This window comes from Zalophus californianus, chromosome 17, assembly GCF_009762305.2.
Source record: "Zalophus californianus isolate mZalCal1 chromosome 17, mZalCal1.pri.v2, whole genome shotgun sequence".
NCBI classification, from domain to species: Eukaryota; Metazoa; Chordata; class Mammalia; order Carnivora; family Otariidae; genus Zalophus; species Zalophus californianus.
This window is the reverse complement of record NC_045611.1, coordinates 576,549-588,883: the sequence shown is the minus strand read 5'-3', so window position 1 is coordinate 588,883 and position 12,335 is coordinate 576,549. Positions and strand designations below refer to the sequence as shown.

The 12,335-nt window shown below is 51.2% G+C and overlaps 1 protein-coding gene across 11 annotated transcripts in view; it reads right to left on the bottom strand.

The window, feature by feature from the left end:
- The window catches only part of ANKRD11 (ankyrin repeat domain 11), a 191,967-nt gene that overhangs the window by 97,871 nt on the left and 81,761 nt on the right, over positions 1-12,335 (bottom strand). For 2 of the 11 annotated variants that reach the window (XM_027619873.1, XM_027619872.1), the window contains one exon: positions 9,165-9,277. The exons of the other annotated variants lie outside the window; for them this stretch is intronic. The gene's annotated coding sequence lies outside the window, so the exon portion shown is untranslated. The remainder of the gene's footprint in view (positions 1-9,164; positions 9,278-12,335) is intronic. 11 annotated transcript variants of the gene reach the window in all.

The following is a 12,335-nucleotide window of genomic DNA, read 5'->3' as shown; positions in this document are numbered from 1 at the left end:
GCTTAACGACTGAGCCACCCAGGCGCCCCAAGCCACCCAGGCGCCCCCATCTTTTAATTTCTTTAAAAATCAAATCTGCCTGGGGCACCTGGGTGGCTCAGTCGTTAAGTGTCTGCCTTCGGCTCAGGTCATGATCCCAGGGTCCTGGGATCGAGCCCCGCATCGGGCTCCCTGCTCCGCGGAAGCCTGCTTCTCCCTCTGCCTGCTGCTCCCCCTGCTTGTGTTCCCTCTCTCGCTGTGTCTCTGTCAAATAAATAAATAAAATCTTTATAAAAAAAATAAATACAAATCTTTTTAAAAGGGGGGGTGTTGCTGGGGTCCCCAGATGGCTGAGTCAGTAAGCATCTGACTCCTCTGCCTTCGGCTCAGGTCATGATCTCGGGGTGGTAAGACTGAGTGCCGCCATCCGGCTCCACGCTCAGCACAGAAGCTGCTTGGTTTTGTCTCTCCCTCCTTCCTTCCCCGCTGAGCTTGCGTGTACGCGATCTCACTCTCTCTCTCAAATAAAAAATAAATCTTAAAAAACAAAACCAAAAACCCACAAACAAACCAGGAGGTTGCTGAGGTGCTGAAAAAGGTCCAGGGTCCTCATTCCCAATTAAAGCAAATCCGCTCCAGCCTTGTGTCAAAGTCCGTCTAGTAGTCTCATCACAGCCAATTCAGAGACAGTGATTTCTAGGAGGCGGCTATAAGCTGACTCTATGGAACTTCATAACTTTAAGAAGTCCTCCTAACTAGCAAATATGTAATGATACATTTTAAGTCACTGCAATCCACATCATCTTTAAAGAGCCACAAGATTTGGAAAAACAAAGACAAATTTTTAAATCCAGTAACCAGGCTAACTGAAAGGTAAGATTAAATAAAGTGAGCAGAGAGTAAGCAACATGACTTAAATAATGTGTGAGAATCCATGTACGACAGGAGGTGCAGGGCTGGTTCTGAGCCAGGAAGAGCCATGCGAGGAGTGTGCATGAGCCCCAGCCTGCCACCGCAGAGCTCACCTGTAACTCTGGTTTGCAACAGAAGACCGAGTCAGAGGAAGGGAAAACACAGCTGAGGATGCATGCTGAACCCACGCGCACGCACCCAAGGACAGATACACGATCTCACTTTGAGGGGGCAGAGCTTTACATTTCCACGAGCACTTCGGGAAAGGTTCACTGCCCGGGGTCCACTGAATCAGGAGCCCCCTGAAAATGCACACTACTGTGTGTACTGTGGGGAAATACCAGACACGATCAGATTCTCCTAAGGCCGTGAAATTTCTAGTTGTGGATAAACACTTAGGGTGACTTGGTTTGTTCAGCTACATTTTTTCACACAGACTGAACAGCTTCATACAGCTGTTTTCAAAATGGGGTCCAAACCCTTGGAGATCCCTGCAACCCTTTCAAAATTTTTCCCATTATAACACTGCCTTTTTAGCTGGGGTAGTATCTGCACTGATGATGCAAAGGTGATGGTCTAAATTTGCTTAAGAGCCTCCATGATAAAGCAGTAATTATTAATTTCATTAAATCCCAAGTCTCCGGGCTTGTCTTTTTCATAGCCTATATGACAAACTGAGAAGTGTGCGTGAAGCATCTCTTCTGTACACCAAACAGCTGTCTCGAGTACAAGCACTGTTCCAGGGGACATCACTTTTATGGGAAAAAGTGACTGATACACAAACTCTTGTTATTCTGGCGTGGGATCTTGCAGATCATTTCTGGAAAATAACAAAAGAAGACTGCCATTATAAGGGAAACACCTAAACCCCCAATTTATTGCCAATGCAAAGTTTCCTGTATCGGTCAAATATTAGAATTTTGGCAAACTCCCCACCATGAACAGATAGCTTCTGTGAGCTTTAAGGCTCCCCTGATGAGAGGTGTGGCTGCAGAAACACCTAGCAAGATGCAGGAAGTCAGCATGTGGATGATCTAAATAACTTGGCAAACCAAAGCTCACCAAGTCACCAATGCACCATGCTGCAAAACCAAACACCAGTGAAAGACCAGGGGCCTGAATGTGGCAGCTGAGGAGCAGCCCTCCTGCCCCACAGGGGCTCTGCGCTGCCACTGACCGTCACCCTTTGTGCAGTCTGGGTGTCATATAAAGAAAATCTCCAAAATTAAGTCAAAAACTATTGAAGTACTCTTCCCTATTCCAACTACACATTTTCTTTGTTTACTCTAACCAAAGCAATATGACCAACCCCACGTGCTGGACCTTTCTGCAGTCCTTGCTCCTTCTACAGAAACAGGAAATGTAGTCCCCTCTGAGTGAGGTATGTGAAGACCAGCAGAGCATCCCCTGTTGGCTATGGGTCAGGGACACAACAGGCCCATTTGCCTCTGGCTGCGGCATGTTCTTTTTGTGTGGCAAGAATAAAATCCTATTTTAAATTTTACAGTGTCCTTTTGTAAACCCCAACCCAGTATCGCCCTCTGAATGTCAAGATGAAAGGATTATATAGATTTGAGAGATTGCAAAAGAAAAAATACACCCCAGGGGCGCCTGGGTGGCTCAGTCCGTTAAGCGTCTGCCTTCAGCTCAGGTCATGATCTCAGGGTCCTGGAATCGAGCCCCACACGGCGCGGGGGCCTGCTTCTCCCTCTCCTTTAAAAAAAAAAAGAAAAGAAAAAGGAAAGAAGGGAGGGAGGGAGGGAGGGAGGATGGATCCAGAATCATGTAATGCAGGTGCCCTATAATTTACAGATGAGGAAATGAAGGTCTCCATGCCCCGGGGGGGAGGGGGGGCCTGCAGCATCTGGTGAACTGAATGGTTCCAAGTCACCCCAAGCACCCGCGGTCCCTCTTCCTGGGACGCACACTCTGCCAGGTAGGATTTGGCATCAGAGGGCCTGAGCAGCAATCCTGTCGCTAAATCAACAGAGCTGACACCCAAAAATGATCAGAAAGGACCACAGGACACTCTGTGTTGAGCAAATGAGTAAAATTAAACTGTTTTTGGAGAACTTGGTGACAACTTGAAATAGCTGAAGACCCCCAGTGAACTCTTAAGTGTTCTAAACCCAGGTGAAGAATCACGAGTCTAGTCTCTGAAAGAAAAGCTAAGTGGCGTGAGCTCAGACACACTGGCTGGACACACTCAAGTGCGCTTCCCAAGGGGTCTGGGCAAGGGCCTCGCATGTCTCTGGACCAGGAGGTGTCCCTCAGAGGCCCCAGAGAGACTACAGCCTGGGGCTGTCCTTCTCCCTGGGCGGGTTTCAGCGTCACAGGGACAGTTTTCTGAGGTGGATGCCTCTTAAAACCGCTGGGCAGACGCCTGAGGAATGTGGAGGCAGGAGAGAGCTTGTCCCCTGCTCACCCCAAATCCCATCCCTGCCCCAGTCTCTGTCCACCCCCAAGACCCCAGAAACAACCCAAAGTTGCTTTTAGTTTGTTTTAAATTTACACCACTTTGGAGCAAACAGATTTGGCAAACTGTGAAGGCCCCAAGCACTAGCACAGGAAGGTGACTCGGGCTCTCTGCACACGGGGACACTTTGGCGCGCGCGTGGGGGAGGCGGGCAGGCTGGAGGCACAAAGCAGAGACGCCACGTCCTCCCATGCTCCTGACCCGCGGTGTAAAGCACAGCAGCATCTCCAGGACCTCCCCGAGCTGAGTGTCTCAGCCGGGGCACTGCCTGGGCCACGCAGACACGGCAGCGAGTAACCTCAGCGGCACGTCTACATTAGCACATGCAGCAATACTATGAGCTACACAATGTGAAATGTTCTTCCACGTTTCAGGTGGAACACTTCCCAAAAAGCCCTGCTGATAGGAAGACTCCACACCCCCACGCCTGATCCGCTCACGCCCTCCTGCTTTAGGAGCACTGTGAAAACACCCACTGCCTGCCAGCTCAGACCAGCCACAGAGACGCTCTCCAGCATCACCGTGTGGCCCTATCACTCTCTGGTCTCAGGCTGACCCCACAAGAATGCAGAGCCGGTCTGTCCCTACCAAGTCTAAGACCACGTCGACCACGGCCTCGTTTCCTGGAAGGTCTGTGCTGTATGGGGGAGACACCTCGGGAAACGCCAAAACCCCGCTGTTTTACACCACACTGGGGCTGAATGTAACAAATGTTTGCCCAGGATTTAGCAGCTGGTGGTGGCTTAAAAAGTACTTCCCCATCAAAATGATGTGGTTTGTTCAAACTATCTTCTGTCCTTGTTAAAAGATGAATTCATCTCATTCTTTTCTTGATGATTTCAAATTGTAAAAGTTGTCCAGCTATTGTCTAATAAAATTTTGTAGCTTAAAGAAAAAACACCACCACTACTTCCCCAAACAATTGTCAAGTGCCCGCACACAGACACCTCCAGTCTCCAGGGAGGGCACGCCGCGGGGCCCAGCTGTGTGATGGCACTGTGCTGCAGACTCACCACCCCCCCCACAGGATCCAAAGCGAGGAGCAGCTCTGGGAGTCAGCTGGGCAAGCGGCCAGCCTGGCCTCACTGAGGGCTAGCGGGACCCGCGGGGAACAGGCTCACCTGAGAAAAGGAGCCCTCTGGCAAGGCAGCGGTCAGCACACTCCTGTGGGCAGGTGGCGCTCCAGCCAACTTGGAGGCAAATGCCTCTACGAACACCCACACCTGAGATACCTGTAGGCCCGCAGAAGATGGACTACAGGAAGGGGGCCCAAGGCAGGACGACGCTGCCCGCCCTGCACAACCCCAAGTGCAGGGACCTGCTATAATTCCTGTGGAGGACAAAGAGCCACAGCACCTCACCCCGCCCCACTAGGACCCCTTAAGCACACGGCATTAAGGGGTCTGAGGCAAAGAGGAGGCCACACTCAGTCCTGAGGCAGATGCAGCTCTGCTCAGGAGAGGACACAGCTGTGGTCGCTGTCCTGAACCCCGAGCGGGAGATGCTCTGAGCATCACCTGCTCCAGGAGCACAGAGGCTGAGGCTGTGCTCCCCTCCCCCAACCCCACAGGGCTGCTCAGAGAGCCCACGGCGCCACGGGTCTCAAGAGAGATCCGGTTTTCAACTTGTTCGTGCCATGTAAATCTACTGCTGAGCTCTGGTCAGCATTCTTTTCTCTATTGTGGGCACCGTGAGCTCATCAGCAAGCAGGAGAGGACTAAGCTCAGACCACCAGAAACGCGACATGTTGTTTTAAATAAAACTGAAATCAGACTTCTGAAAAGAAGCATCTAATGGTTTCTTCTCCCCACAAGGCACCTGGGTCATGGTCAAGAGCAGGCCCAAGGCCACGACCGCAGGCTCCCCTGCACACCACCCGACAGCCAGGTGACACCTAGGCAAAGCAGGAGGGAAGACAAAGCAAAACATCTCTCCTTCAGTGTTTCCTCACAGTACTCTCTTTTCTTTAAGATCTCTTTCTCTTTCAAGATTTTAAGGGGCGCCTGGGTGGTGCCATCAGTTATGCGTCCAACTCTTGATTTCGGCTCAGGTCCTGATCTCAGGATCGTAAGACTGAGTTGCACACGTTGGGCTCCTCGTTCAGTGTGGAGTCTGCTTGACACTCTCTCCCTCGCCCTCTGCCCCTCCCCCCCGCTAGCACCTGCATGTGCACAGTCTCAAATAAAATCTTTTTTAAAGAATCACACTAGGGCGCCTGGGTGGCTCAGATGGTTAAGAGTCTGCTTTCAGCTCAGGTCATGATCCCAGGGTCCTGGGATCGAGTCCTGCGTCGGGCTCCCTGTTCCTTGGGAGCCTGCTTCTCCCTCTGCCTCTTTCTCTCTCTGTCTTTCATGATAAGTAAATAAAATCTTAATAAAATAAATAAAGAATCACACTATTCACTGTAATAAATTATTAAAAAAAAAAAAGATTTTAAGTAATCTCTACACCTGACAAGGGGCTCCAACTCACAACCCCAAGATCATGAGTTGCGTGTTCTACCAACTGAGGCAGCCAGGCACCCAGTCCCCCAAGATTATTTCTAAGTGAATCTCAGGGCAGCTTTTCCCCCAGAATCTGTGCCCTCAAGTAATTTTCACTAGCTTATAACAGATGCCCTACTTGGGTAATAACGAGGAGAAAAAAATACTCTATAGTGCACATTTGCAAAACAGCTACTGACAGAGCCTACCTCAAGCAGTGACTTGCCCAGCATGCTTCCTGAGGACAGATGTGATTACGTTCAAGGCAAGGTGTGTCCTTTTGGTTCCTTATCAGGAAACATGATACTGGAATTCCAAAGTGTCCTGAGAACCCTCCCGGACACCCCAGGCCCTCAGGACTCAGAGTCCCCCCATGTCCCTCCAGCTCTCCCCTACATACTAGATGCATTACAGTGAATCTCAACTGGCCTCCAGCAAACCTTCAACCAGAAAATCACCGAGGTCCTAAATCCAGGTATGCACTTTGTCTTCTGTTTCTTAATTATAAACACACAGCAAGGGGTTAGTGCTGTGAGTTGGAGGCCCTTCAAGACCCAGTCACTCTGGACGAGAGCACATGCAGGATGGCCTCCAGGCAAACACATTTTACACCCACACTGTGGCCAGAGCACAGACCTGTCCCCAGGCCTCACACAAAGGCAGGGACCACGTCCCCAGCTCTCCCCAAGGTGGGGAGAAGGAACCCAGTTACAAACCATCCAAACCACCCGAAGAACTTACGAGCAGTCCTGGAGGAGAAAAAGAAGGGCGTGAGGGGTGAAGACACCAACATGAGCCATGGAAAAAGGACAGCTGTGGTGAGAGAGACAGACGCACGCCTGGCGCCCAGGGCCTCGGGAGACAGGACGAGGAGCGCTCAGGGCAGGGGAGCAGACATGGAGCTGGCCAGAGGCAGCACATGCCCACATCAAACGATCAGGAGAAAGACGCCCCTCAAGAAGAGAGGCCCGAGTGTCGCCCCTGAGCTCACCAAGCACAACCAACGACATCGAACAAAGCCGTGCCCCCCTCCCCAGGCTGTGCCCTGCTCAAGTGTGCCACTGCCCAGAGGAAGACGCTCCCAAGAGCAGCAGCACAGACAGCAGTGGAGAGCACGAGGAGGAGAGGGCACGTGACATGAGGGTGACAGACAGGCCAGGCGACCACGACGGCAGCCCAGAAACACCGAAGGGAAGGGAGCGCAGAGTAGATGGGGAGGATGGGCAGGGCCAAAGCTCAGTAAGCCCAGCAGGACCGGCCACTGCAACGTGCCGCTCCCTGCCCCAACCCCACCTCATCAGTGCCAGGACCACCGACAGCACAGGCAGAGCAAAGAAATTAACTCCTGTGTTCATACGATAAAACTCCAGCTTCTGTTTAACTTTAAAAAAAAAAAGGCCAGACGGATCAACCACTAGGTCAGGAGCAGGACCTCACTCCTAGTGTGTGGGGAAATCACAGGTGTCCTTCCACAGCTACAGACACAACATGGTGGTGCTGCTCCCCCTGAAGTCCACCCCGGACACCCGCAGCAAGGAGCCACGGCCACAGCTGGCACGCCTGTGAGGCCACGGTTCTGTTTCAAAAGCACCGGGTGCACACAGAGAGCCAGCAAACCACGTGTGCCTGAGTTACCAGCCAGGAACCCTCAATCTGGCATCAAGCGGCACAGGCCTGCACGGACGTCCCCCACAGCAGCAGGCTCCCGGGACGAGGCTACGGCCCTCAGGACACCACTGCGTTATGTCAATGAAACAAGCCACTGCCAACAGCCAGCCAGACCGCCACAAAAACAGAGGCAAGGGGGAAAGTGTGCGAAGTGCCAACCATACTGGTAAGGGGCCTGACTAGGCAGAGAAGGCCAGGTCCAGCAGCGAGTTCCCCGGACAACAGAGAAGGAGAAGGATGACAAGCAGAAGGCCTTTAGAGATGGGCCTCACCCTGGACAGAGGTTTTGCTGATTCTTTCCCCGAGCCTCTCTCTAGCCCTGGCCCATTTTAAGCACATCACATCTGCCCAGGAGCAAAGCCTTGGGGGCAACAGGTGCTGGGGGAAGACCTCACTCCTCTGTTAAAGAGGAGCAGATGTGCCTGGGGCACGATCGTAGGATAAATCTAAGAGAGGGCCCCAGGGAATGCCAGCCGCTACAGCAAACCCGCACAGCCTCCTCCCCTCGCTGGGCTTCCCACCACCCTGCCCCTTCCCACCAGCCTCCTTCCATCCTCCCTGAAGTCAAGTGCTAACATGACTATCTCTCGTACTTATGTGAGGACCCTGAGACTCCAATACTCACACTGCCACCGATCAGCTAGGGAGCCTTGAAAACTCTATTACCTGAGGCCCTCCTCAAAGGGGACCTAGAATCATAAGACTAGAAATGTGGAAAATGCTACCTATTTTCTTGGGTTTTGTAGGGGGGGAAGACAACGTAACATGAAGGTATGTGCCCCTCATAGGCCTCAAGAGTTCCCAGAAGATGCAAATCAGCAGGCATTCTTCAGTGTGGTTTTTCCTACGCGTAGGGGACACAGAAGCCCCAACCGGCCTCTGGTGAGGTAGTTCCAAGGAAAGACTCTGAGCAGAAACCCAGAACAGCAGTCCCAAGTGAAGAATGCCAGAGAGCCAGCCCCAAACATAGTTGTTTGTTTTCTGTTGTTGTTGTTTTTCTTAAGTGAGGTTTTAGTTTAAGGAGGTTACGTGAGCCTATGCACCTGATCATAGCTTTTCCTATAAAAAACACTCAAAAGATTCTCTGGCTACCCCACTCCAGGCTCAAGGGCAAACCTTCCTCTGCCTGGCCCCCCGACCCGGCTGTCTCTATGGGTCTCCAGCCCAAAGACTGGCTCTGCAATCCCAGCCTGAGGCCAGCTGCTTAGGCTGCAGTACCCAATCACAAACACTCTAGGACAGACCCACCTATAAACCCTGGGCAGGGCCACACTGTGTCTCCATTCTTTCTCCAGGAGCTGCGGCCAGCATGCCCGTGGATCCCCTGTAAGTCACTATGCCCACGAAAACGCAAAGGCACAAAGAAACATGGGGGCAGGACAGTGTGGAAGGAGGTGAGCTAGACAGTAAACATTTCAAAAGAATGAAAATTGGTTTTTATGTTAATGGAAGTTTTAATTATAACACTAAGGTTTAAAATATGGTATTAGCAGGCCAAAATACCCTAGAGCTTTGTAAGGTTTCTTTAATCAAATCTGGGCACAACTAAATGGGCATCTTTCAGCTTGATTGCCAACTTCCATCTAACTTCATAACATCTTCTGCTATCCTGCTAGAGGGCTGAGTTTAACATAAAATAGGCGTACCGTGGAACCAGATGGGTCACCTGAGCACCACGTGACATTCTGGTGGGCTCACTTGTCTCCAAGGCAGCATCTCGTCAGCCATTAGGATGCAATGTTCAGAACTCTGGTTCCCACTAACAAAAAATGAACAAGAATAAACTGTAAAGAGGCAAGAGCACGGACAGAGGAGCAGACTCAGGGAAGGCAGCAGCAGAAGTGACTCGACCCAGGCACAGGGAGCAGGTGCAGGGGGCCTGCCCAGCTGGGGCTGCCATCAGTCGAGCACACGCCCAGAGGCCTGGAGCCGCAGGAAGGAAAGCACTGCCTCCGTCAGCTGCCCTGGTTCTGCCTTCTGCCCTCCGTGCACTAACACCCTCAGAGGTGGACAAGGACCCCACGGTTTGTTTTTTGCAAAAAGGTCAACAAAGTCAAAAGCTTTTTTTTTTAAGATTATGTATGTATGTATGTATGTATGTATGTATGTGACAGAGAGAGGCACAGCGAGAGAGGGACCACAAGCAGGGGGAGTGGGAGAGGGAGAAGAAGCTTCCCGCTGAGCAGGGAGCCCGATGCGGGGACTCGATCCCAGTCATGACCTGAGCCCAACGCAGACGCTTAATGACTGAGCCACCCAGGCAGGCGCCTGACAAAGTCAAAAGCTTCAAAAGAAAAGTGTTATTTCCCTTCCAAAGAACGCTTTTCTCAATTCCCTTCCTTCTTTACCCCTTCTCCTATTCCTGCCCAAGCAGAATGCCCTCTGAACTGGCAGGCGCTTTAACCCAGGCCCAAGGCGGGGCACTTCCGAGCTTAAACAGAAGGGGGGAGGGGCGGCACAGAGCTACGAAAGAGAACACGGAGGGGTCGGCGTCAACAAAGAAAATGCACGTGTGTGCAGGTATACCTGTGTTTGCAAGCAGAGCCTGACACACTGGGTCACACGAGAGCAAAGCCCTGGCAGTGCCCACTGCCAGAGTCAACATGTCCAGCTCTCCATACTCAGTTTCCTTAAACTGAGATGCCGCGGAGGGGGCACTACATGCTGGCACTGTGGCCGCAGATGTGCACAAATCCAGGGCCACGCAGCCTACACCCTACCCACCCCCCCCCCCGCCCCAGTGGCAGGCACCTACCGGTCCAATCACGGGCCAAGGGGCAGGACCACTGTTCTACTCTGCTTTCGGTCCAGACTTGCTACCCTGGCCAGCACTTTGTTCCATCTCTGGATCCCTCACACTACTGGGGAGACCTCAGTGGCAACAAAGAGGGAGCACACTGACTAAGCTGAACCAAACACTGCAATCTCCAACTCAGAATAGCTCACACTTCAAACCCCACCACTAACCTTCATTTGACACAAAGGGTATCCCAAATTCCTTCTCCCCATAGTCAACGCAAGTGACAATCATACCTATTCTAGAGTGGAGAACAGACTACATTCTCATCAGGCCCAGCAAGCTGGCACCTCCCCAGACAGACATGGCCCCTCCTGCCTTCTTCCTCTCACCAGGATCCAAGTAAGCTGCACAATGAACTTCCTGTAGGAGACCTCTCTAAGCTGCACAGAGCCCTCACCCATGTTACAGGACCCCCTTATATTCCGCAAGGCATAGTAGGAAGGGAAGACAGGTGTTGTCCCAGAATAAAAGTCCAGCTCACTTTTTTTTTTTTTAAGATTTTATTTATTTATTTGACAGAGAGAGACAGCGAGAGAGGGAACACAAGCAGGGGGAGTGGGAGAGGGAGAAGCAGGCTTCCCACCGAGCAGGGAGCCCAATGAGGGGCTCGATCCCAGGACCCTGGGTTCATGACCTGAGCCAAAGGCAGACGCTTAACGACTGAGCCACCCAGGCGCCCCAGTTCAGCTCACTTTTAACAGAACTTAGGGAGTACCTACTCTAAGGCTGATCCTGGCACACCTCTTCACCCTCAAATACAAAACAAAGAGGAAATCCCTTTAGTCAGCTTTAAAATTTGATGGTATTAAAAAATAAACACTGGGGTGCACCTGGGTGGCTCAGTTAAGTGTCCGCCTTCAGCTGAGGTCATGATCCCAGGTCCTGGGATCGAGCCCCGCATCAGGCTCCCTGCTCTGCCAGGAGCCTGCTTCTCCCTCTTCCTGTCTGCCGCTCCCCCTCCTTGTGCTCTCTAAAAAAAAAAAAAAAAAAAAAAAAAAAAATCTTAATAAAATAAACAAACACTGGTTCCACGAGAATCCCCACAGGTAAAAATGGAAGGAAAATAACAGCAACTGATAACCAATAAACGAGGTTATCACAAACTACCCACAAACCCTTGCCAGGGCCCAAGCAAGTATCTCTACATGTTGCCTTCCCAGTGGGCTTGGGGTCTAAGAGCCCAGAAGCCCATTCCAGCGAGAAACATCAGGGGGAAATGGCCCCGATGGCCAGAAGTCCTGACTGGGGTGCAGATGTGGGTGTGGGCTCAGACCTCCCCCTTCTGCTCTGACCTGCCTACCTTCCAAGCCCTCCCCCTGCCCCGGGTACATTAATTGTCCCAGCATTCCAAGTACCTTGGACTAAGAGGACCAAAGTTCTACCCAGCAGCAAGCACTGTTGGGGGGGGCGGAGCAAAGGCTTCTGGGGAAAACTGTATGAACACAGTCAGTTTTTGTATTAATCAAAAGATATGCACTTAATGAAATCTCATTTTAATGAGATCTAATATTCCACACTTTTTGTGTAGTTTAAGGGATATTAAGGATATTAAAGGATATTCCCTAGAACTCTAAATATACAATAAAAACTGGGGCGTGTGGGTGGCTTAGTGGTTAAGCGTCTGCCTTTGGCTCAGGTCATGATCCCAGGGTCCTGGGATTGAGCCCCATATCGGGCTCCCTGCTCCGCGGGGAGCCTGCTTCTCCCTCTCCCACTCCCCCTGCTTGTGTTCCCTCTCTCGCTGTGTCTCCCTCTGTCAAATAAATAAATAAAATCTTTAAAATATATATATATACAATAAAAACTTATCATACTCAAAAATGCAGTAAACGATGGCACAATTAGCTATGTGTATTTCTTTGATAACAAAGCCAAGTGTGCTTTGTTATCTATTTTTAAACCCTAACAAAACTTCTGTGTTAAAAAGGCAAACGGATTAGCATCAGGACCCACAAGCTCCGTACATACTGCACATCCGAGCCAGCACTCCCCACAGTCAGGCAGCAGCAGGTGGAAT